General features: G+C 44.9%; 1 protein-coding gene across 1 annotated transcript in view; it reads right to left on the bottom strand.

Annotated features, from left to right (window-relative positions):
* ABR (ABR activator of RhoGEF and GTPase) overlaps positions 1-25,634 on the bottom strand; it is a 192,626-nt gene that overhangs the window by 147,600 nt on the left and 19,392 nt on the right. The gene's annotated exons all lie outside the window — the stretch shown is intronic.

Here is a 25,634-nt window from a genome sequence, read left to right on the forward strand (position 1 = left end):
GAGGAGGTGAGTCAGGCTAGAGTGGTCTAGGGCAGCAGAGGAGTTCACCCTTTCCTGAACTCCCTGGGAACCAAGCAGCATGGCCCACCAAGGCAGCCCTGCACTAGACCATTTGTTTACCAGGATAGTAACATTTCTAATAATGGAACAGTCCTCAGGCAGCTTAAGGGCAAAACCTTCATGATCCAGTTCTACCCAAAGTCTACATGAAGTTAAGCTCACCCTGGCCTGTGTGGTTGGCAGTGTTGTTAGCATTCACTGAACTTGGTGGTGGCAGTGTGTGTGTGTGTGTGTGTGTGGGGGGGTCCTCATTATTCCAAACATACAGATCTAGTTCTTAAGGGGAGAAGCAGACCCTGAGAGGAAGGCTGTGCCCAGTCCCATAAGCTGCGTGGGCACAGGCCTCCACAGCTGCCCAAAGGAAATGGTGGATACCAGTTCATTGTGGATTGGACTGAGCCTCTGAGAGGTGCAGGGAAAGATGCTCTGAGGTGTGGAAGCCTCTACAGGTGGCTGCTGATGATATTTTCTAATATGAGCCCCTCCCTGTGTCTGCTTGGCTCTCCATCCCCCACCCTATACCACTCTTGGTTCAGGCTCCAGCGCTGTGTGTTGCTGCTCCTCCCTGCTCAGCAGACACCCTCCCATCATCTCTGACTGGCACATAAGATTGGGAGCACCAAACAGGCACCTGGAGCTTGGCAGGGAGGGAGCCATGCATCTCCAATGAGAAGCTCCAGAAATAGAGCTCCAGGATGAGAGAAGGAGCAAGTAGGCTCTCCAAGGAAGCAGGCGGAGGATGGGAGAGGGGCCTCGGGCTTCTCTTCTTGCATGGAACTCTCAGAAGGCAAAGGCAGAACCAAGGAGAGGAAGAAGCAGGAGCATGAGCTGCAGCCATCCTTGATTATCAGCCCCGGAAAGCCATGGCACTGTTCCCTCCCCAACAACAACAACCACCAAGACTGCCTGGACCCTCTCCCCACACCACGGGGATTTTTCCTGATGGTCACATCCGGCACTGGCTGTGAGGAGGCCGTGGATATGTGTTTCTGTGTGAGTCACATACATTTGCATACATTTTACATTTTTATCTACAAAGGCTTGAACAAGCTATTTTCAGCATTTTTTTCAAGCTAAAATCTTGCAGTTGTTCTCCTTAGCGTTGCCATAGTTTGCTTTTTCCCTCCATTCTGTCCAATCCTGCGTGGGCCTTCCCCTCTATAACACAATGTAGGGTAGAGGGAAAACTCTAGAAATATTGGGTGGTGGGCTGGGGTTGTAGCTCGGCGGAAGAGTGCTCACCTCATAGGTGTGCGGCCTTGGGTTCGATCCCTGGCACCACATAAAAATAAATAAATAAAATAAAGGTATTGGGCCCAACCACAACTAAAAATAAATATTAAAAAAAAAGAAATACTGGGTGGCAATATTTCTAATATCTGACACTAAATGTCAACTTGGACATTAGTTTTGTTCACAAGGATGATCTCACTATGAGCACCACTGTTATCCCAGTTTTTCTGCATTTTCCAGATGAGAAAATTAAGGCATTGAGCAGCTAAATAACCCACCCAGACTGGCAAGGACTGAGACTTGGACCCTAGCTGTCTGCTTAAACAATGTACATGCTGTACACTGTCAGCTGACTATTAAACACAGGGTATTGAAGTTCCCTGGAAATGTTGGTTGGTCTATTGGTAAGACCTCCTTCTAGGAAAACTTTCTAGCCTCGTTCTATCTTGTAGATGCCCATCTCAGAAAATGGTAGTTACTTCAAGATTTTCTTGATGCCTTATAGGATGACCTCCAGTGTTAATACCACACAGCCTGATTCTAACCTTGGCTACTGCAACGAGTGAATGGGCCTTGGAATACCATAGCAATTTGAAATTGGAACAGCTGCCTTCAGATCTCTGGCACTGAGGGCAGGGGGGAAGCTGGGGAAACCCTACCACACACCTGGAAACGGAGGAGTTAAAGGAATGCTACCCTTAGTGCTCTTAACCCCAGCCATCAACCCCAATCTGTCAGAGCAGCAGGAAGGTGTTCCTGTAGACAGACCTCCCTGATTCAGCTAAGTGCCTGCACCAGCCCGTGCACCCCAAGGTACTGAGTCAGCATCCATCAACCACCTCCTCCACTCCCCTACTAATCAGTCCGTTGTCCAGCCCCTGGGGCCAGAGCTCTCCATCTTCCCCAGCCTTCCCTCCAGCCTCTGCACTCAGGCTGTCCTCAGCTCCTCCATCTCCGTGGTGACCTGCCCACTCCTCCCTCACAGGGATTTAAGGGCTGGTTACAGTGCCAGCAATGTTGGGCTGATGATGTGAGGCTTAGCAGGAAGGAGATGATAGATTCCATTCTGAAGGCCGTAGCCCTGACCTTTACTCCCAGGAGCAGTATGTTGCCATCCAACAACCAAATATTTTACCAATCATTTGGCCAGAATGACAAAAAAAAAAAAAAAAAAAGGATGATTTTAGAATCAAAACTGTATATCTCCAATCCCTAGCATGGCAAACAAAACAAAAACAGCAGTAAAACTGTATATCATCACTTTTCTTCCCTTCTCACGGTAGCAACAACCCAGCTCCACTGTGCACAACAGGAAGGACACAGGAGTCCCTGCTTCCTTGATCACCCAACAGTCACTGATGGCAAATGTTGTCCACAGCCTGGGGGCAGGCAGAGAAAGCCAGTGTGTACAGAAGCTGGATGCATAGGTATGGTTGGGGTGTGTGGCCCTCCACATTCAGGCGAAAAAACAAAAACAGACTCCAGTGACTAAAAACCCGAGAGTTTGCACCCTCCCAGCAGATCTGTTCTTTAAAGCCAGGTCAGTATATTTTGCACTAGAGTGGACCCAGCACCCAGCCCAGTGGATGAATGACATTGGTATAGACTTCCAAAGCAGTTGTCACCATGCTATGCCCCCAGATCAGCTCTCTGTCAAAAGCCCAACAGACTGGCATTCAATAATGCATATTGAATAAGTAAAATTAAGAACAGCTAATATTTATTGAGTACTTGGTAAGCGCCAGGCACTACTCTGTAGTTCTATGTGGATTATCTTACCTAATCCTCATAGAAGGCAATGAGACAGGCACTACTATCATCTGTTTCACAGAAGAAGAAAGGCTAAGACATTGGTCAGCTAGCAGATGGAGACACTTGGAAATGAACCGAGTCTGAATCCAGAGTCCATGTGTATAGCTCTGTGTTGGGCTGTAAAGAGTGATCAAATGAATAAAAAACAGAATGAAGTTAAACTGGGGGAAGAAGAGATCCGAGCTACAGGAGGAGGCAAGGCAGTGTTATTCCAGAACCCCCTAGGGCCACCGAGAATAAAACAAAAAGAGAACTGTTTCCCAAAGAAAACCACATCTGCTACAACAGGGCAGATGACCCTGGAGACAAGCAGGACACAATCCAATGGCAGCCTCTTGTATGCCAGGCTCTGCCAAACCCCACTGCCTCTATGCCTTATGCCAGTCTCTATCATCTACAGAATATGGGCACCATATGGGTCAGGTAGATGACTCCAGACTTCTTATCGGTAGTAGCAGACTAATAAACTTTGCTTCCTTTCCACTCCTTGCTTCATTTCTTTTTCTTTGGTATAGTAAAGCAGCATCTACTCTTCTAGGATTCACCCTCACCCCTTGGGTCTGGAAAGAAGAAAATCCCCTCACCAGTCAGGGAGAAGGCTTGGCCCAAGACTCTGTCCTTTAACCTCTTACTTCCTGCCTCTTCCAAGCCTCCTGGTTTTCCAGCAGACAGCGATATTTCCGGATAATTAATTTGCAGTCATCCCCTGTTCATTTCTCTATTGAAGTTTTGTGTCAGCTTGAATCATGGGAAAGATCTGTAGCCCCTGGAAAGATGTAGACCTTATTCCCAGGGAATTGCATTCACTCCTTGTTGCCTCCCTCAGCATCACTGCCAGGAGAAGGCACAGGTCCCAGCAGCAGTGATACTTCCCGCACATACCCATACATTTCCCAAGGGCTGAGTTCAAGCCCTGTTCTCACAGCCAGGGCCACAGCAAGTTCAGTATCATGCACAGAGCAGCTGGCTTAGAAGAGACAAATCAAGCTGCAATTTCAGGAGGGTCTCCTGCCAAGCCCCAGCTAACATGGCTCTCACCTGATATTGCTTAGATTGTACCACCCAGGGATCACCACCAAACATCTCATGGTGATGAAAGTTTCCCTAGAGCCCATCAGAGGGCTCTACAGCAGGGTCTGGGTCCCCTCCATCATTTACTTACCACTGAATCCTCATCAGCATTTGGAAAGATGCTAGCTGAAGAAGAGACAAGAGGTTTCTCCAAGACCCCCAAACCCAGAGACCAAGTTAAATGGCTCCAATTTCATCAGTTACAAGGGACACAGGGAAACATGTCCAAGATGAGCTCAGAACTCACGAGCTGGCCCTTTGCCCTCCTATGGTCGCCACTGCCTTGAAACTGGCTGTGCTCCCCATTCTTTCAGCCAGAGTTCTGCTGATGCATCCCAGCCCTGCGCTGCTCTGCCAGGAGCTCTGACGCCACTCACCAAGCTGGCCCTGTCCCCATCAGGCCCAGGAGTAGCCTCCAGGGCTGCAGGCTGTCAAGGAGACCGCCTCCAGGAGGTGGCAGCTCAACATCCAGGAAAATGAAGACAAAGGAGCGTTTGAGACTGGCCAGTGGTGCTTGCTAGTGGTGGAGTCTTGCTTTGAGGTTAATGGTAGAGCAAGTCAGTATGTGACAATATCTCTTTAAGAACTGGACCTCTTTAAGGCAAGTTCCCTCTGCAGTCAACTCTTGCCAACACCCGTCCTGCGGCAGAGAGGTGGGCTCTCAAGCGCCATCTGGTGGCCCAAAAGAACAGAACAAGGTTCTGCTCCTGACTGCATTCAAATTTTAGCTTCTCAACAAATTCTGCCCAAGGCTGCAGGTTACTATTCTAAGCAACAGGGCTGGGGGAGTCAGGAGAAGCAGAAGTCTCAGAGAGTAAGGAGAAGGGGAATACCCATCCCACCAGACAAAATCTTCAGTAAGATCCTCTCAAATGGGGGGACTTCCCTTGAGGCACTGCTGAACATATCATTATTGACTTCATCACTGAGACAGTGACTTTCAATTAGGGAAGGTGTAGTGATATTGCCCTGCCAGAAAGAATTTTAAAATGTGCAGGAAAATTTAAAGTGATCACAACAACTAGAGAGTGACTAGCATTCGATGGGCAGAAGCCAGAGATGTTACAATGTCCTGCAACATGCAGGACTGTCCCAAAGAATTTCTGACTTCAATGCCAACAGTGTCAAGAATACTACATTTATATATTTGAGTGGGGAGAACTGAAGATCCTTCCTTAACAAACTCATACCCCAGTCTTCTTTTCCCTATTATGCCACCTTAGGGATCCTCCTTAAATAAAATCACCAAATTTAGGGGTGGGGAAATGATCTGGCTCAGGTCACCTTTATGAGGGAATCCAATGTTCTAGCTGCCCCTCCCTAGAAACAAGGCACACATACTTGTCTGTAGCCCAAATGGCTCATCATGACCCTGAACATTTTTTTTTATACTAACGATTGCACCCAGGATTGCTTTACCATTGAGCTACATCCCCAGCCCTTGTTATTTTTCATTTTGAGACAGGGTCTCACTAAGTTGCTGAGATCGACCTCAAACTTATGCTTGTCCTGTCTCAGCCTCCGGAATCACTGGGATTACAAGTATAGCCACTGCACCCAGACATGGCATGCACTTTCAGGTTCTGATCATAAAACCTTGTGACTATTAATTTCCTCTTCTCGGAGCTCTTTGTGCCCTGTCCTGGGCTGGTCAGCTTGGTTTCATGAACTGAGCCCAGTCTAGTGCCAGGGGATGCAGGAAAAACCAACAACCATTTTCTAATGAAGGGAGAGTGGAACAGGACAAGATTCTGGCCAAGGTGGTCAGTGAAAGCCACCCAGTGGTCACATCTGAGCTGGGTCTGGTGTTTAAGCAGCCCCAGGCTCAAGAGGCTCACATCATAGACACAAAGATCAACTGGAAGAAAAAGTTTAAACACTCTATAAAACAATCTGGCATGCTACCCTTATGAAAACCAGTCTGATTTCTCACCGCCATCAATACAAAGACCCATATCCTTTTTTCCTTATTGCAGTGCTGGGATAGAACCCAGGGCTTTATGCATGCTAGGTAAGCACTGCACTGCTGAGCTATACCCCAGCCTCCCGTATCTTTATTTATTTATTTTTGGGAGGTGGGGGGTTGGAACTGGGGATTGAACTCAGGAGCACTTAACTGAACCACATCCCCAGCTTTTTTTTTTTTTGTAAATTTATATATATATATATATATATATATATATATATATATATATATATATATATATATTTTAGTTGTTGATGAGCCTTATTTTATTCATTTATTTATATGTGGTGCTGAAAATCAAATCCAGTGCCTCACACATGTGAGGCAAGCACTCTACCACTGAGCCACAACCCCAGCCCTGTCCCCAGCGCTTTTTATTTTTTATTTATAGACAGGGTCTCAATAAGTTGTTTAGAGCCTCACTAAATTGCTGAGGCTGGCTTTGAATTCACAATCCTCCTGTCTCAGCTTCCTGAGACGCTGGGATTACAGGTATGGGCCACTGTGCCCAGCTCCCATATCTTTTGGATGGCCACAAGGCCCTGTGTCCTGGCCTCTGCACCCCTTTCAGCTTCATGTGGCATCTTCTTCTCTTTGCTCTCCCCCCTGCCTTTTTGTTTGTTTGTTTGTTTTGGTTTTTTGTTACCCTTTCCTGCCTTAGAAATTTTGCACAGGTTGATATCTCTAGTGAAAATGTTCTTCCTGGCTGAGCACAATGGTGCATTCTTGCAATCCCAGCTACTCCAGAGGCTGAGGCAGGAGGATCGCAAGTTACCTCAAAAGTAAAAAGGGCTCAGTGGTTTCGAGTTTCAGTACCTGGCTGGGGGTGGAGGGAGCTCTTTCTTCACTCTGCCTGAACATCTGTCTTCTGGTCTTAACTGAAACATCACTTCTATGAAGCTTTCCCTAACCACCAGAACAGGGAGGCCTGCTTTTCTCCTTCCAAATTCTTGGTGCTTTTATAAATAATTCAGTACCTATCTCTTCTGCTAGGCCAAGAGCTCTAAGATGGCAGGAACTATATCTCTCTTGTTCGCACCTTGCTCGAATACTGGTTCTAATGAATGAATGAGTCAATGTAAATGAAGCCTGAAGTGAGGAGGTACAGTTGTTTTAGCTAGCCCAGTTCCACCAACTGGAAAAGGATTGTCTGGATTGGTTGGGATGTCCTGTGGCCATGTTCTCTGGGAAGACTCAAAAAATATATATAGAGAGAGAATCCTAGGATCAGATTTGGGGCAGGACAATTGCTGCTCCTCTTAATCTTCTAACTGCTCACCTAAAAACTCCAACTAAAATCTCCCCAGTGTGCACCGGGCTCACTTGCTAAGCAGCCAGCATTCAATGCTGTGTCCAATCAGGCTCTGATGGAAATGGAATAGAAACCTAGAAAAGATTCAGACCACTAAGGGAATTTCAGTCTCAATTCCTGGAATCCTTCTCCTAGACCTGTCCCGAATTTGCAATGCAATTTGTTTTTAGAGAAGGGAGGCAAAATGTAGTTCTCCTTGAGGAAAAAAACCAGTCTTTGGGTACAGGCCTATCCTGTTTCTTCCTGTCATCTGAGAGAGAAAGAAGATGCTGGTTGCTGGTAGCAACAATGAACTCTTCTGCCCAGGATGCTGCAGGCTTAAGCTGGAACTCACCAACTCTCCAGAGATGACTTTTTTTTTTTTCTTTTTTTGGACTGGGGATTGAACCTAGGGGCTCTCAACCTCTGAGCCACATGCTCAGTCCCCCATCCCCCCTTTTTTTTTTTTTTTTTTGTATTTGATTTAGAGACAGGGTCTTGCTGAGTTGCTTAGGGGCTCACCAATTTGCTGAGGCTGGCTTTGAACTCACAATCCCCCTCAGCCTCCTGAGGCTCTGGGATGACAGGTGGGTGCCACCACACCCAGCCAGAGATGACTTTTTTAATGCAACCATTTTTCATGATAGCCCCTCCAACCAGACAAACAATCTTGCTTTTCAGGTCAGAATGGAAGAAGTATGATGGAACAAATTCTGGTCCCTTGCCCTCCCAAGGACCTAACAAACAGGCAGGGCTAGGAAGACCCTCTGCAGCTGCTGCTTGCACTGAGCCATAGTGACCACTGGGCAGGCCTCAGAGTCCAGACTCACTAGGTCTTCTGAGAGCCTGCAAACAGTGAAAAAGTTTCCTTTTCACATTTCCTTCACAAGAACAAAGAAATGAATAAAACCCTCAATATTTATTCAGGTTCTGGTTTCTTGGGCTGTCAGTTTGTGATATCCTGGAAAAATCTCCTCAGGCCATTAGGTCAATAATCCAGGAGGGTGGTCTTCTAAGTTTCCTGCCATCTACCTAGTAAAGATGTTCTATCATACTAATACTCTCAGGGTTCTCCTCTCTTCTGAAATGAGGGGACCTGGTTTGAATATGATTTGTTTCCCTGGAACTCAGGCAGGACTTTAATCCCCAGGGTCATGTTTATGGTATCCACAGTGTGGAAACTTAATCTGATTGGTGTTTAGCAAAGAGGACTTCCTCTTTTCTTTTTGTGGTGCTAGGGATGGAACCTAGGGCCTCCTTAGGCAACCTCTGGGTTCAATCCCCACTATAAAAAAAAAAAAAAAAGGATCATCAACAAATCATTGTTCATTACTAACTTGCTGTGTGTCTGAGTAGCTCCCTTTCCCTTTTTGGGCCTTGATTTTCTTGAAGAGATACAAGTCAGAAGGTTTTTTTTTTTTTTTTAATATTTATTTAGTTATAGATAAACACACAGTATCTTTATTTATTTTTATGTGGTGTTGAGGATCAAACCCAGTGCCTCACACATGCAAGGCAAGTGCTTTACCACTGAGCTACAGCCCTAGCCCCTCATAAGGTTCTTTAAGAGATGGAAAACCATGAAGCAGTTGGCAAGGGAGAGGAAAACTTTCCTCTTTTCCATCCCTCTGTTACTGTATTCCAGAAAGTTTAATGGGTTTTGAGCGCTAGAAATGTTATTTATTAGCACTGAATTTTCCATGAGCCATGTATAAGATAGGGTTCTTTTGCCCAGGTTGCTAGTGAATGTAAATTTGAGATAAGCTCAGAAATCACAAAAAGGCCAGGTAGTGCCTGATGGGTCAAGAGTAGTCTGAACAGTGTGTTATGAGGGGTCACCACTTCCAACTGAGTTAATACCTAAATGCTTTATTTATTTATTTTTATTATTATTATTATTATTTTGGTACCAGGGATTGAACCCAGGGGCATCTAACCTCTGAACCATATCCCCAACCCTTTTTTATTTTGAGTCAGGGTCTTGCTACGTTGCTTAGGGCCTCACAGGTTACTGAGGCTAGCCTCAAACTTGGGATCCTCCTATCTTGGCCTTCCGAGTCACTGGGAATACAGGTGTGTGCCACCATACCTAGTCTAAATGCTTCTTGAATAAAGTGGCATTTGACCAGGGGCCTGAAAAGACACTTAATGTTTCACTGACAAAAAATGATAGTTGGAAGCTAGGGCACCCTGGGGAAGAAGGAAAGCAAAAGCAATTATAGAAGCAAAATAGGGAGGGGAAAGCCAGGCAGGTATATAGTCAGAGTCCTAGCTCCTCTGGAGGCTGGGGTGGGAGGATCACTTGAGCCTACAAGTCTGAGACTAGCTTGGGCAACATAGTATAACCTTGTCTCAAAAAAAAAAAAAAAAATGGAGGCAAGTGGAAGCAAAATTGGGGAATGGATGCCTGGAGAAGGTTCTTTTGGGAATCAGGGAAGAACAGAGAGTTGCTAACTGAATGTGTGCCCAAGACCCAACAGAATTTGCAGTCTTTCCCTGTCTTTATCAAGAAGCCATTCTGGGACATCCCTTCCTCCTCAATGCACAGCAAAACTAAGGTTCCACCTCTCCTTCCTGGGTTCACTGAAAGCCCTTCATTTAACTTCATTTTAATTCTCCCCGGCATCAAGGACACTTATATTCTAGGCCTATACCCATTACTTTCCCTCCTTTTTATTATGTGACATCTCTAGGTGGAAGACACAATCACTACTCTCATTTTACAGAAGAAGCTCAAGGCCACACTTCCAGCGAGTGGTGGAGTCAAGTTCACACTCTGGTCTGGCTACCAGTCACAAAGCTTCAGCAAGCATCCTCCTCAGATGGCCCCCTTGTCACTCATGGCAGAAGCTGGGGTTCCAGGCAGTATGGCTACAGGAGAACATGAGTCTGATGCGAATTTATCCTCAGATCTCTCAAAGCTACTCTCTAGGGGAAGTGGCAGGGCCAAGACACAAAGACAAATTTCCATGCTCTTCCTCCTCAACTGAAATCTGATGCGATCTAGGGTCTTTGCACTACTCTTTGAGCATGAGGCCTGTGCCTGGAGGGTACCTGGTGAGTTAACTAGTCCGTGGGACATCTCAGAGGCAGTACCCAGCCTGACGCAGGCTCAGCTGAGTGTGTATTTTAAGGAGTTTTTGTTGTTATTGTGGTGGTGGTAGGGGTGACACTAGGGATCAAATACCCAGGCCTCCTACAGGCTAAGCATGTTGTCTACCCTTTTCAGGAACATTTTAAAGGTAAATATCCCTCAGTTAATGTCTAGGAGGAACACACGAGGACATCAGCTCTATATTTGGCCTCACTCAATCCCTTTCCCAAACTTTCATGTATCTGCTGCCTTGGGCTAAAAGAAGAATACCCATACATGTAGAACTTTCTGGAAGCTTCTCTGCTTGGTGGTCTGAAGGGGTGGGGGGTGTGAAGGCCCTAGGAGAAGATAAAAGAATGTGTTATGTGGTGAAGTATGACAGATTCACTTTCTTAAGGAAGGATCCTGTTCTGAGAAACCCACAGAAACTAGAAAAGCAAAGCCAGGAACTTCAGTTCCCTGCAGAGCCACCTGGGCAGAAGCCCCTTCCCCACTCCTCAGAGGCAGCCCCCATCCCTGCCCAGCCCAGGCAGTATTTTGAGATACATCATTGCTATTTCAGAGCCACCAGGAAACATGCCCAGACCTCCTACTCTGGGATGCAGAGGGGGATGCCTGGAGGTGCTGAGCTCCTACAACCTGAGCTTCAAGCTGCCCGATTTCAAATCTCTGGCCCTGTCCACCTCTTCCAGGTCAATCCCATGTCCACTTTTAGTTTGACTAGTGGGAGACAGAAAGACACTGGGTCTCTGACTCAGGCTACCCAGAAGCCTCAACTCCAGGGCCTTCTCAGATCTTAGATGTGACTCAGGTGAAACCTGGCTCCTCATCCTCACCTCCTTCTCGTGGCCTCAGTGTGTTTTAGAAGAGCAAAGCCAGGAATTTCAGTTCCCTGCAGAAGCCCTTTCCCCACTCATTGCCTCATCCCTACATGCCCCACTGAGCTATTTTCCAGCTTCCTATTTCGATCTGATTATGAAAGTTTCTTTCCTCCAGGAAGTCACATGCTTGTCACATGAGAGTAGCCACAGGCCACCAGCAGCAGGAAGTGCGTTAGGAAGTCCTGGGCCCAGGCTTTGGGTGATGATTCCTCACTTGCTACAGCCAACATACCGAGGAGCTTTGACTCACTTGGGGAGAAGCCTAGTAAGCACAAGCCTGAATGAGATCATGACTTTTCAGTTTCCCCAGAAAACAGTTCCCAGGTTGAGTCTTCTAAATATTTAACTGGACCTGAGCTCTGAGACTTCTCTGCTCCTCAGATCCCTTATTTCTGGGGCAAATGCACCCTATATCTGTCGGTTCAAAGCCACACAGCAGGCCAGAGACAGGAATGTATTGCTACACCTGGCTGGTGAGAGCCTCTGCTTGGTTAGTTCTTTCTTTTTCTTTTTCTTTTTTTTTTTTTTTTGGACACAATACCTTTATTTTATTTGTTTTTTTATGAGGATCGAACCTAGGGCCTTGCTCGTGCTAGGCGAGTGCTCTACCGCTGAGCCACAACCCCAGCCCTTGGCACACATGAGGACATCATTTTTGTTCTTGAGGGGCCCTTCAGGGAGCTGAGCTGCTTTGTTCTGGAGGCAAAGGAGCTGCTTTTATAGAGACCCTATTTGCCTCCCACCACAAGAAAGCAGAGATGAGGAAGCTGCCACCCAGAATCATCCTCATCTCCAGGGGTCCCAGTTCTCGGCTGCTGTCTCTCAGAAGCCACAGGTGGATCTGTACATGCAAGCAGGCCACTTCCTGACAGACCCTCAAGGAACTTTGTCTTCCTGCACAGACTATCAACCTCACATCAGTACATGTGGGCATATCTACCCAAGGCAGAGCTGCTAAAGATTTCTAGTGTGGTTTTTAGGACTGAAAAAAAAAGGAAGAGGTTCTGTCTTGCCAAGGAGAGCATGGGCCCTGGACTAACAGAAGTTGACTTCCCATCTGTCCTGCCTAAGTCTACAAACAAAGGTGCCTGGGTCCTAGCATAAGGTACCCTCTCTTAACTGGACACTCTTCTGAGGGAGTTGGTAAAGGTAGGGGACTTTGCTCTGGAATGTCCAGTCACAGATAACTTGTTATGGAAAACAAAACCTCTCTCTTGCTCTACAGGTGTAAGGAAAGAGGGGAGGAAACAGCTGAAATATGCAAAGGTCCTGCTATGAAGAACACTCAAGCTGTTGGTTCAGAAGCCACACTGCAATTAGCATCCTGTCATTTGCTCATTTGTGTGCATTTCGTATATCATCAAAAAGCCACATGGAGGGTGTGAAGTATATAGTCTGTTAAGTTTTTTTTTTTTTTCAATACCGGGGAATGAACCCAGAGCCTCCTATATGCTAGGCTAACAGTCTACCACTGAGCTACACCCCAGCCCCTGTTGTTTGATTATTTTTAAGTTCACTGAATTATTTTTTTCTGTAAGTTTATTTAGTTATTTTTCAGACAGGGGTGGGGGTGTACTGTGACCCATAAATGCACCACCCCAATTAACATTTCTCAGCCTTTCCGGGGATGCATACAACAGTATCTTCACATTCTTATAGTCAGAGGGCTCTGTAGACTGTGCACAAAAATTTCTCCATCTTGGGGCTGGGGTTGTGGCTCAGTAGTAGAGCACTTGCCTAGCATGTGTGAGGCACTGGGTTCGATTCTTAGCACCATATACAAATAAATAAATAAAATAAAAAATGTCATCAACAACTAATAAAAAAAAAAGATATTTAAAAAACTTCTCAATCAGATCCTTGGCCAGTCCAGCCTTCATTTCCCCTTCCTATCCTGTTACATCAAGCAGGGCAGGTTCTACCTAGATGAGCTATGACCTCACTTTGCTCAGGGCTAGCCTCCTAGGCCACAGACACAAAAATGAGCCCCTGCATGGAAATTCCAGAACATCATTCAATTCTGTTCATGGTATGAGATGTCTCTGGCTTCTTGGGCAGAGGGAGGAATAGCACCTGGGTCATCAGTGCAGTCCAGGAGAAGAGATAAGGGGTTATCTGTAGTGTCCTCAGTAATAGGAAGCCAAGAACTGCTCCCAACAGGGCCTGGTGGCTCTTCCTCTGGGCTGGGCTCTAGCTTTGACATTGCAAGGAAGTCCTGTGGTTGACCAGGGCTACACACCTGCCTCAGGAGGGGCTGTATTAGTGACATCAGTCTTTCAGCAATGGAAACTGAGGAGGAGGACGGAAGGGACATGAAGGAAGAATTGTAAAGAAAAAGTTAGGTTTGGATTCATTTACCACCCAACTCCTAGTAGGAACAAAGTGAGTGGAGGGCTGGGTACGCTATTCCAACCTCAGAAGGACAAAAGATAGAAAAGCTTCCCAGACTTTTTCACACCATGGTTCATGCAGGAAATGACGCCATATGCATAGCACACTTGGGTAGACAGACAGACTTGTGGTCAGAGGCGAGGTGGGGGGAGGGAGGAACTGTATTTCTTCATACTTTCAATTCATTCTAGACAAGCTCGTTGAGAAACTGAGAGAGGGGCAGGGAGAGCAATTTTGATTTCAGAAGTCTCTCCACTGCCTGCCAAGTTAAAATCAATGAAGCCTCCTCTAAGGCAGTAATTCCCAGCCCCACTGCAAGTGAAATGTGGCAGTGTCCAGGTGAACTCAGACAATGGGGCATAGAACACTTTCCCCAGAATGACGTACTGTAGCTGGGCATAGCCACTGATAAAGCAGAATTATTAACTTAGAATATATTGCCATGCCTGGCTTGGGCCAGACATCAGTCAATCTTGTCAAAAGGATTCAGGAGCTCACAGGCCCAATGGCCAAGGTGAAGACTGACATTTACTTTGACAAAAGCAGTGCTGCCAACCCAGTGGCTGATCTCATCTAGAGACTTCTACCTGACTTAAGCAGTCCTCCCATGGTGGGGTGGGGGAGAACCTGCTAACTGCTCTCAGCACTGCTAGAGACCTGCACTGGCAGCACTCACAGGTATTTAGATCAGCAATAGCTTCACAGGCCCAGCATATGAGCTGCTGCTGTTCAGGACACAGGGTGGGATGGTTTAGCTCAGGATGTGGGTTCTAGAGACAGAGTAGACTTGGGTTCAAGACTGGTGTCCCTAAGTAATCTAACCTCTTTGAGCTTCCCTTTCTATCACTATAAAATGAGGATAGCAGTGGTTACAGCCTCAACTGAGATGGTTGAAAGGATCAAAAAGATAGCAGCTGTAAGACCATCCCCCCCAACACAGTGCCTGCTCCACTGTAAGAGCCCAAGCAGTATTTACTATCATTATGTTGGCTGAGTTTACACACACACACACACACACACACACACTCCTCCAGGCTATAAACTTAGGACATATCTGAATGTTATAGCAGGGGCATGATTCAATGCAGAATTTCTTAATAATGGATTCAGCTCTACTAGAGACCCAGAGTTTATATTCAAAAGAAAATCTCATTTATTTCTATTACTCATCTTAGACATCAATGTGATCATCCACTCTAAATGGCAAATTGAAAAAGTATCCCTGCTGTCTCTTCATATTCTTTTCAAACACAACATCAGTCACACATACGCATGCGTGCACACACGATAAGGTCATACTCAAGGGTGTTTCTCCTGGGATAGGGGGCCCAACTGCCGGAGGCTCTTATAAGGGATCCCAGTCACTGTGTGCTCCCCAACTGTATAAAGCCCTTTTCATGTTCTCACATATTAGCTCTTGGTAAATGTTGCATGAAATTTGATGATCCTGTTAGGGAAGAGAAGATGATTTATAATCATCTATTACTAATTGGCAGACCCCTGATGAAATCCCGCCTAGATTTAGGAGACATTGCTGTAGGAAATTGCTGGACTGGAGACACCTGGCTCTCCCCTTTCACCAAGGAGGCCCCAACTGCCCGCGAAACGGTACATTCAGCTATTCCGCCCCAGGACTAGTTTTCCCATTAGTGGGTACAGACTGAGCGACAGAACCGGGGGAGGACCCCTTGAACAGGGCTTCTGACCCGCCCCAGCAGGACTCCGGGACAGCTCCCATGCAAGGAGGGGGCTGGGGGTTCCTGGTCACGTGACTGGGCGCTGCAGCATTTAAACCTGAAATAGAGCACCCGCAGTCAAACCACGCAGGCAACCAGGGTTACCTCTTTCTGCACGCACGATTAATCCAGCATCAAATTAGAAACCCCGTCGCAGCCGGATGCTGCGAGGAGCCAGGCGGAGGAGTCGGCTTTGGTTTCTGAGGTTTATGCAGTAGTTGGGATGCAAATGCATTCAAGGTCTGGGGCCTTTTCCCATGACTCACTCAGAGAGGCAGATGCTGCAATGCTCCCGGAGCCTGTCTACACCCTCGGGATCTTGTGGGGTGGAAGGATGCTCAGACTCTCCCTAGCCATAGGGAAAGCCCTACAAGGCGGGTGTGACATTGGCGTGGACCCCACCTCCCAAGTGGACCTTCCGCTTACTGATTGACACAGGAGGTGCTGATTGATACGGAGTTGAAACCAGCTTCAACCCTTTATTTGGATTTAAAATAAATAGCTCAAGGAGTTTTTGTTTCCTGGCATTGGTGCCCACGGCTCCACTGGGGAAATCCCTGGAGCAGAAAGGAGAAGAGCAAGAAAGCGCAAGGCCCACCTGCCCAAGAGCTGGGGCAGCCCACTTCCTCTTGGTTTCTCCCGCAGCTCATTCCACAGGGGCATGTTGAAGTCCCGAGCACGAGCACGAGCACGAGAAACCTTCCCTGGAGGAACTCACAGATGTCTGCACAGGGCTTAAAACCATCTAGCAAAAGGAAAAATCTGCAATCCAGATGAGGGTCTTCTGAAATTCAAATAATCAAGCACCTGTGTGCCCCGCCCAGGTTTCTGAAAGGACAGCTGCTAAAGGAAAGCAAAACTGAACTGAGAGGTCTGGGCCCCATCCCAAATGTCCTTGAGGACTCCTTCAGACCGTTCTAGATTGGTGACAAAACAGTCACTGAGCAAGACTCCTTCATGTATGTTTTCAAGAGTGGTGCCTTGTTTTCTGCAAAAAGAGGCACTGGCTCATTTCAAAAATGCAAAAATAGATTCAAACTAATTATGGGTGTCCTTTGTTATGTTTAAGTGGCACCCCCTGTCTCCACAGAAAAGCCCTCTTCACCATGGCTGATTTTAGGACTGTCAGCAAAAGAGTCTCTGCAAAAGAGTTCAATGTATATAGACTTCCTATTTTCATGTCGCCCTGTTTACTTGGCCACTGGCGAGAAGATACCAGCACTCCAGGTGCTGGACAACTGTGGGAGACCAACCTTACACGTGACTGGGTCACACTCCTTGGCTGGGTGCTGAGGCGCTCAGTCACAGAAATGGGTGTGTCTTGCTACAGCCCCATGGGTGAAGCTATGCTCACCTGTTCCTTTGTAATATAACCCCTTGCCCTGTTTAGGATAGAATCTTCCATAGAAGTGCCTTGTGTGTGTCCCCTCCTCTTACTGTGCCCTTGGGTGTGGCCTACCCAGGTGTCAGTCAACCTGCTGACAGTGGACATCATGAAGATAGACTCAGCCCCCTGAAACCTGACCCCTTGCCTCATTTGAATAGCTTCCCTCAATAAAAGGGGTCAGCAGGTGCTCTCTCGCTCTCTCTCTTTCTGCAGACCCTTAAGGTCAGAGGAGCCGTCACAGCGACCCCAAAGAAAAAGGTATTTGTGTCTCTTGTGTGGTTATTTCGTGCAGCCCAGTTAGCCCAGTTTAACTAGAGTGACCCCTGAGCCTTTTAGTCGAGAGAACAGAAACCCAGCAGACAACCCTTACTAGTTTTTCACAAACATATCCAGTATAGTACTTTGAAGAAATGTGCAAACAAGGCCTCTGGCCTTGAGCGGGGCTTCACAGAGATGTCTACATTTTTAAGATAAGTTACAAATGGGCTCCATGGTAACAGCTGGCAGGGGGAGGAAAGAAAGGGGAGAAGAAGCTCTCCCCTTCTCAGATGTTGTCCTTGAAGAGTTAACTTGCACAGAACAGTGAAAGAAAAAGCTGCTTTTATGTGAACTTCTGCAGACTTGAACTTCTGAGCCCCTTCCCTTACACCCTGGGTATAAAACTCTGAAACTCCCTGAACTCAGAGTTCAGGGGATTTATTGATTACAGAAAAAGCTGTGCCCTCTGAACCTGGCTGCAGCCAAATAAAACTGTTTCCTGTTATCTTCAGTGCCTTGCCTCGTTTGTCCCTACAACAATGTGAACTAACTTCAGTTGGGCCTCAGTTTTCTCATCCATAAAGTGAGGTTAATAATACTAACCTCTTATGGTTGTCGTGAGAATAAATGAAATGATGCATAAATTAGATACAATACCTGTAAGTGTGCCATAAAAGAACTCAAGGATATATATCTATAACATAGTGTTAAGTGCAGATTCTTTCTGGTGGGGACAGGTGACAGAAACTGACAGGTTTTAGTTCAAAGACTTCAGTATTGATTGAATATTTTATACTGAAAATGCATTTATATAATTCAGGTGCTTAGTAACAGGTCTGTGTCATGGAAGATACTCAGAATGTTTTTAAATTGAGATATTCATTCTTCCTTAATTTAACTTGGCTCCTGGTTCAAAGTGAAAGACAGTGCATGGAGCTTGTGTGTTTTAAATCATTGTCATATGCCTCTCCCTCTTAATTCAAATCCATAAACATGATATGACTCGTATATTAAAATAAAACCTGTTCAGGCCAGAAAGATAACATAGGGTACTCTCAAGGGTCAGGAATTCCAAAGAATACCTGAAAGATGGTGTTAGAGAGATCAGATTGGAGGAAAGCAAAACCCACATTTTGGCTCCTGCCAAAACATGGGAGAGAAGGAGGAAGCAGATCATGGAATAGGAGAGTGGGCAGGGGAGCTATGTGGGAGACTAGCAGAGAGGCAGGAGGAGCAGCCAAGCACTCAGATGCCCTTCTGTTCCATCTCACCTTCCCAGTCCTAGACCCACCCCATCCCCAACAGCCTCTGGCTTCAGCTTTCCTTTCTACCCTGTGGCTTCATTCCATCTCTAATTCATACAGAAGCATATCTTTTTTTTTTTGTACCAGGGATTGAACTCTGGGGTAAATGAACCACTGAGCCACATCCCCAGCCTCTTTTATTTTTTATTTGGAGAGAGATCTTGCTAAGTTGCTTAGGACCTTGCTAAACTGCTGAGACTGTCGTTGAACTTGTGATTCTTCTGCCTCAGCCTCCCAAGCCACTGGGATTACAGACATGTGCCACCACACCCAGCAAGAAGCATATCTTACTTTTCAGCACAGCAATATTTTTTTTTAATAAGGAAACGGGCGGCTTGGGTTGTAGCTCAGTGGTAGAGCACTTGCCTTGCATGTGTGAGGCACCAAACAAAAATAAATAAACAAAGGTATCATGTTCATCAAAAACTTAACATTTTTTAAATACTTAAATAAAAGGACTGTGTTTACAGCAGCAGAAGAAGAAGCTTAAAATGTGAATTCACTGCATGAAAATGATCAAAAATTTGAACTGATCAATTTATCAGAAAACATAAAGTCCAAATAATGATTTGAGAGGGAAGCCTGAATAGATTACTAACTTAAAAAAATGGACAGGGCTGGGGTTGTGGCTCAGTGGTAGAGCGCTTGCCTAGCATGTGCGAGGCCCTGGGTTCAATCCTCAGTACCACATAAAAAAATAAATAAATAAACAAAATAAAGGTATTGTGTACAACTAAAAAAAAAATATTTAAAAAAATGGACAAAGGGGCTGGGGATATAGCTCAGTTGGCAGAGTGCCTGCCTTGCATACACAAGGCCAAAAAAAAAAAAAAAAAAAAAAGACCAAGTAGGTAGAGATCTACATACTAGACCTATCTGGTTATAAAGGGAAGGGCTTCTGGGCTGGGGATGTGGCTCAAACGGTAGCGTGCTCGCCTGGCATGCGTGCGGCCTGGGTTCGATCCTCAGCACCACATACAAACAAAGATGTTGTGTCCACCAAAAACTAAAAAGTAAATATTTTAAAAAAGGTAAGGGCTTCTAAACCTTTGCAAGCAGAAAATGCCTGAGTTACATAAAGTGTTTCAGGGCCCAGGAACTACTGGGAAGCTACTCAACTAATTTTGTGACACCACAACAATTCTGGATAAAGACAGAGAGAAAGAGAGGGAAACAGGGAGGGGGGGGGGCTCTAAGTCAGCCTTTCCTTTGCCACAGATACAAAAATATCTTAATTGCAAGGATCATGTTGAATCTAGCAATAATTTTTCCTAAATAGTGTATTTCAGAGCCACTATGCACTGCACAACTAATTGCCACGTGAGTGGGTTGTTTAGCGTACAACTGAGCATCCTGCAACCCTGTATGTTAAATAGGGTTTATCTCAGAATATAAGCCTTGTTCACCATTAGAAAATCTGTGTAGTTTACTTCATTAATAAATTAAGGAAGAAAAAGCATATGAGTATCTTAAAATATTCAAGAAAAGCATTTGTGAAAAGTCAATATCCATTTCTGCTTTAAAAGAACAGAAAAAGTACTCCTGGAAACTAGAAGTAAAAAAACAAGGGCTGGAGTTGTGGCTCAGTGGTACAGCACTCGCCTACCATGTGTGAGGTGCTGGGTTTGATCCTCAGTACCACATAAAAGTAGACAAAATAAAGGTGTTGTGTCCAATTACAACTAAAAAAAAATTTTTTTTAAAGAATAAAAACCCTCCTTACGCAAATCTATAATTAGCAGCTGGGTTAAGGACCCCTGGGTTCAATCCACAGTACCAAAAAACAAACAAACAGAACTATAATAACATACTATTTAACCATGAAGCATTAAATATATTCACATTAAATCTAAAAAGTGGACAAAGAGTATAACAAAAAAGAAATAGGAATACCCACAGAAAGACACTCTACCTTATTAGTAATCAGAATCATATGTATATTGAGATGCCTTTTTTTTTCTTTTCCAGGTATTTTATTGTCTTTTCTTTTCTTTTCTTTCTTTCTTTCTTTTTTTTTTTTTTTTTTTTTGGTACTGGGGATTGAACCCATGGGCCTCGGGACCTAGTGCATGCTAAGCAAGTGCTCTACCACTGAGCTTCACCCCCAGACAGGGTCTCACTAAGTTGTCCAGGTTGGCCTTGAACTTGGGATCCTTCTGCCATAGTCTTCTCAGTAGTTGAAATTACAAGTGTGTGCCATTGTGCCCAAGTGAGATGCCATTTTTGTCCATTAGATTGACACAAATTAAAATTAATAACAAATATGGGTAATAACAGGTTCTCTCAAAAAGTATGGTGAGGCCGGGTATAGTGGCACACCCCTAAAATTCTAGGGCTCAGGAGGCTGAGGCAGGAGGATTCAAGTTCAAAGTCAGCCTCAGCAATTTAGTGAGGCCCTAAGCAACTTAGTGAGACTGTGTCTCAATATAAAATATAAAAAGGGCTGGGGATGTGGCTCAGTGGTTAAGTGCCCCTGGGTCCCATCCATGATACCAAAAAAAAAAAAAAAAAAAATTGAGAATATAAACTGGATTGCCCTTTTTGCAAGACAATTTGATAGTACCTATAAATGTTTAAAATGCACAGTGTTCAACTTTATAACTCCATGTGTAGATATTCTCTAGAGATATGTTCATACATGTGAACTTATGTTCTGTAACATACATGGTTTTTCATTGCAGTGATGTTTGGAATAGCAAAAACTGAGATACCCCAACAGGGATTAGATTTGCCTCCTTTGCATTTTTTTCTAGTAAGGGGAGTGGGAGAGGTGGTCTTCTTGGAATCACGGAACTTATTTTTTTTTTTAAAGAGAGAGAGAGGAGAGAGAATTATTTAATATTTATTTTTTCAGTTTTTGGCGGACACAACATGGTTGTTTGTATGTGGTGCTGAGGATCGAACCCGGGCCGCACGCATGCCAGGTGAGTGCGCTACCGCTTGAGCCACACCCCCAGCCCCAATCACGGAACTTATGACTTTATAATTCCTTAGCTAGCCTCTCTTAGAAGATCAACTATTTCAGACCCACTGATATCGGGTGACCTCCTTCCTGTTGTCTAGGGGAGAGGGTATAAGCAACCCAAAGAGTTCTGTGGGTTTAAGAAGAATAATTACCAGACTCCCAGATGGGTTCCTGAAGATAGCAAGGAGAGGGTGGTATAGATGCTAGAGGCTGTCCTGCCAGGCTTTCTGGCAGGCCGACACCTGAAAAGCAACTCTGCCTGTGTCCTGAAAGAACTGGATATCAGGAGCAACAACTCAGGGGACCCAAGTGTGAAGTGCCTTCAGCCAAGCTTAGCCCTGAGGAACTGACATTTCCCTTCTCCAGGAAAAACGGTGGCTGTGCTGGGTCTGGATCATGTGAGCTCAACTGCACCTTCATGTGCCAGGGTCATGTGTTGGCCTGTGAAGAGCCAGTCTTAGAGGTACATCTGTGGCAGTGGAAGCCCTTGATGCTGATGAGATTGAGTTCTCTGCCAACCTGGGGGATAGCAGCACTGACTTCCTTTTCAAGCCTGAAGGGACAACTTCAGGAGGGAACTTCTAGACTTTCTGCCGGTAAGTATGTGGGTCCTGGAGCTGAAGAAACAGGAAAAATGCCAAAAGAAGCACCTCAAGATAACAGAGCAAGTGTCTCTGCTTATGTATGTGCTGGTCAGCTGAAGAAGATGTGGTGATTGCTGTTCAGAATCCCAACAGCAGTGGTTGCCAACAGTGCAACCTTGGGTCTTTTAAGCCATTTCAAAAACTTTTTTTGTTTTGTTTTGTTTTCGGTACCAGGAATTGATCCCAGAGGCACTTAACCACTGAGCCACATCCCCAGCCCTTTTTTAATATTTTATTTTTGAGACAGGGTCTCATTGAATTGCTTAGGGCCTTGCTAAACTGCTGAGGCTGGTTTTGAACTTTCGATCCTCCTGTCCCAGACTCCTGAGCTGCTGGGATTACAGGTGTGCACCACAGTGCCTGGATGTACAGGTCTCTTGCCCACACATTTATGTAATAAATGTGTGTCTACTAGCCTGGTAACTAGCTATCTCTGTCATTGGTATTCTTGGAGGACTGAAGCTCTTGAAGCAGAATTTTGAGCTCTTTCGCCCGGTGTACTCTTTGTCACAATTTAGGTTTCACTTAAAAAAAAAAAAAAGTTTGCTTTAATGGTGCCTACATCCCTTTCTCCTAGATAGTGGAGTTTATGGTAGCCCAGAATTGATCTCTCCTGGGTTATAAAACCAAACATACAAAGCTTTTACTCTCTTGGACCTACTTTGAAGTGGGTGATGTTTTATTGTCCACATCCTTCTCTTTTAACCTTCTGATTCTTGGTGATTTGGTTGCTCCATAAACATTGAGAACTGCAGTAAAGGTATTTTATTGACTTTTCTTTCTTTCTTTCTTTTTTTTTTTTTTTTTTTTTTTTTTTTTGGTACTAGGGATTGAACCCAAGGGCCTCAGGTTTACTGATCTTTTTTATTGTTTTCAAGGTTATAAGCACTCTATCCTCTCCACAGTGACATAAAAAAAAATACCAGAAAGGGCCAGGTATGGTGGCCCATGTCTATAATACCAGTGACTTGGGAGGTTGAGGCAGGAGAATTGCAAGTTCAAGGCCAGCCTGGGTAACTTAGCAAGATTTTGTCTTAAAATAAAAAATAAAAGGGGTTGGGGATGTGTCTCAGTGGTAGTGTGCCCCTACGTTCAAACCCCATTACCCAAAAAAAAAAAAAAGGGTGAGGGGGAGTTCCATTTATCAAAGTTCAGCAGATAGGTCTGATTATTCACAAACACAGTAAATTTACAAATTTCAGCAAAGCTCTATTCTTAAATCCACAATGATCTCTGCTCCTGAAGAATACACACTCTTTTTTCATGCCATCTACATCCAAGTTAATGAAGGCTGATCCCTTGGAGAGAGGTAGAAAACAGAGGCAGAAAGTAATTGACTTTTGAGAGACTGAAACTCAGCTCACCAAGGCTGGGACTTTGGAACTATCCCTTGTCACCTAAATAAAAATTTGACCCCACCCTAGTGCCCTCCTTTCCTGAGCAAAGCAAGGGGAAAGAATAGAATGAGCATTCAAACCCAGAACCCAACACTTTAGACACCAAGATGACTGGGGACAGCAAGAGGTCACCTGCATGATTCCAGCCCCAACCAGCCAAGAGTTTTGGAATAGCAGATCTGAAAGGACTTCTCTGTACCATCATCCAAGTGTCAGTCAGCTTTGGGATGTCATGTTTGATCTCAAGCCAAAGGTCACCTTGGCTTCTTCCTCTGACTGCTGGCTGGCTCCTAACACTGTCTGGCAACTCCTTATGTACTTACACGCAAACTCAAAAAGGGCTTTTCCCTCCCCATTTTACTTGGAAACACCCTAAGTTCTTAAGTAAATTGAGAACTTCTTTTTTCTTTCTTTTAATGTCAACCTTTGGGGCTAGATAGATAGAAAGGGTCCTATATTTGAAACTTACCAGACATTTACTACCACCTCTAATCAAGCTCTTAGAAAAGCCTGTTGAACTCTGGGGTGGCTGGGCTGGCTGCTAAGAATCCCCTGGGCTTGTTAAAAATATAGATTCCAGATTCTGACTCCTTTGCATATGTCTGTAGTTCCAGCTATTCAGGAGGCTGAGACAGGAGGACAGCTTGAGCCCAGGAGTTAGAGGTCAGCCTGAGCAACAAAGCAAGATTCTCACCTCTTAAAAACAGACAAAAAAAAAGAGGGGCTGGGATATGGCTCAGCGGTAGAGTGCTCCCCTAGCATGGGTGGGACCCGGGTTTAATCCTCAGCACCACATAAAAATAAAGACATTGTGTTGTGTCCATCTATACCTAAAAAAATAAATATTTTAAAAAAAGATAGATAAATCCCAGGCTTTTCCCAGATCCATGTGGATTCCATTTCAGTGTGGCCCAGCACAAGAATTCTTTTTATAATGTTCATGCAAAGGATTCTGATTTTTAGTCAGTTCTTTAGCTTATTTCAGAAGTGGAAGAAAAATAGTTTAGTAATTTCCTCAGTCTCTCTTTCAGACTAATTAGCAAGCAATTAAGAAGTAGATAAGATGGGTAAGGTGCTAGAGCAAACCCTAGGAAAACTAAGAGTGAATAAGATAAGGTTTGGTTGAGGCCTGACAGCCACTTTGCTAAACATTCATCCTCAGGACATAGAAGCTTTTTAAAATTATTTTTTTAGTTGTAGATGGAGACATACCTTTATTTTATTTGTTTTTATTTTTATGTGGTGCCGGGGATCAAGCCTCACGCATGCTAGGCAAGCACTCTTCCACTGAGCCAGCCCCCGAGATAGAAGCTTTATTTATTTATTTTCTAATAACCATTGTTTCTCTCTTTTTTTAAAAAAAAAATATTTCTTTTTTAGTTTTAGGTGGACACAATATTTTTATTTTTACATTTACGTGGTGCTGAGAATCGAACCCAGTGCCTCATGCATGCGAGGCCAGCACTCTACCACTGGGCCACAACCCCAGCCCCAAGATAAAAGTTTTTAATACATCCATTGCACAGATAAGAAAACCAAGGCAAGATGACTTTTTAAAATCCTTACTTCTAGTAAGGGGCAGAACAGAGCTTCAAACCCAGGCAACCTGGTGACACAGCCTGTGCCCTTTACCACCACTAGCCAGTATCTGCCTTCAACAAGCCCAGTGAGAAAGGGGTAACAGCTAAATTACTGTAATAAGAGGCAGAAAGAGAGTCTGGGATGGGGGTTTGAACTTGAGATTTTTTTTTTTAACCCTTTTGCCCAACAGCTAAAGGAGTCTGAAATTCCCAGAAATCTATCCCCCCATCACCACCCTTTTTTTTTTTTTTTTTTTGTACCAGGGATTTAACCCAAAGGCACTTAGCCACTGAACCACATCCCCAAGCCCCCATTTTATTTTTAATTTTTTTATTCTGAGATAGAGTCACACTAGGTTGCTTACAGCCTTGCTAAGTTGTGGAGGCTGGTTTCAAACCTATGGTCCTCCTGCCTCAGTCTCTTGAACTGCTGGGATTACAGGCATGTGCCACCACATTCAGCTCCCCAAGAAATCCTTGAATGCAGCAGCACACAATGAAAGTCAACCCGTCTGAGCAAGCACAAATCTTTCTTCAAGACATGGCCCAAGGGCTGAGCTGGGG

Source organism: Spermophilus citellus (genome assembly GCF_964194105.1).
Source record: "Spermophilus citellus genome assembly, chromosome: 17".
Classification (NCBI taxonomy): Eukaryota; Metazoa; Chordata; class Mammalia; order Rodentia; family Sciuridae; genus Spermophilus; species Spermophilus citellus.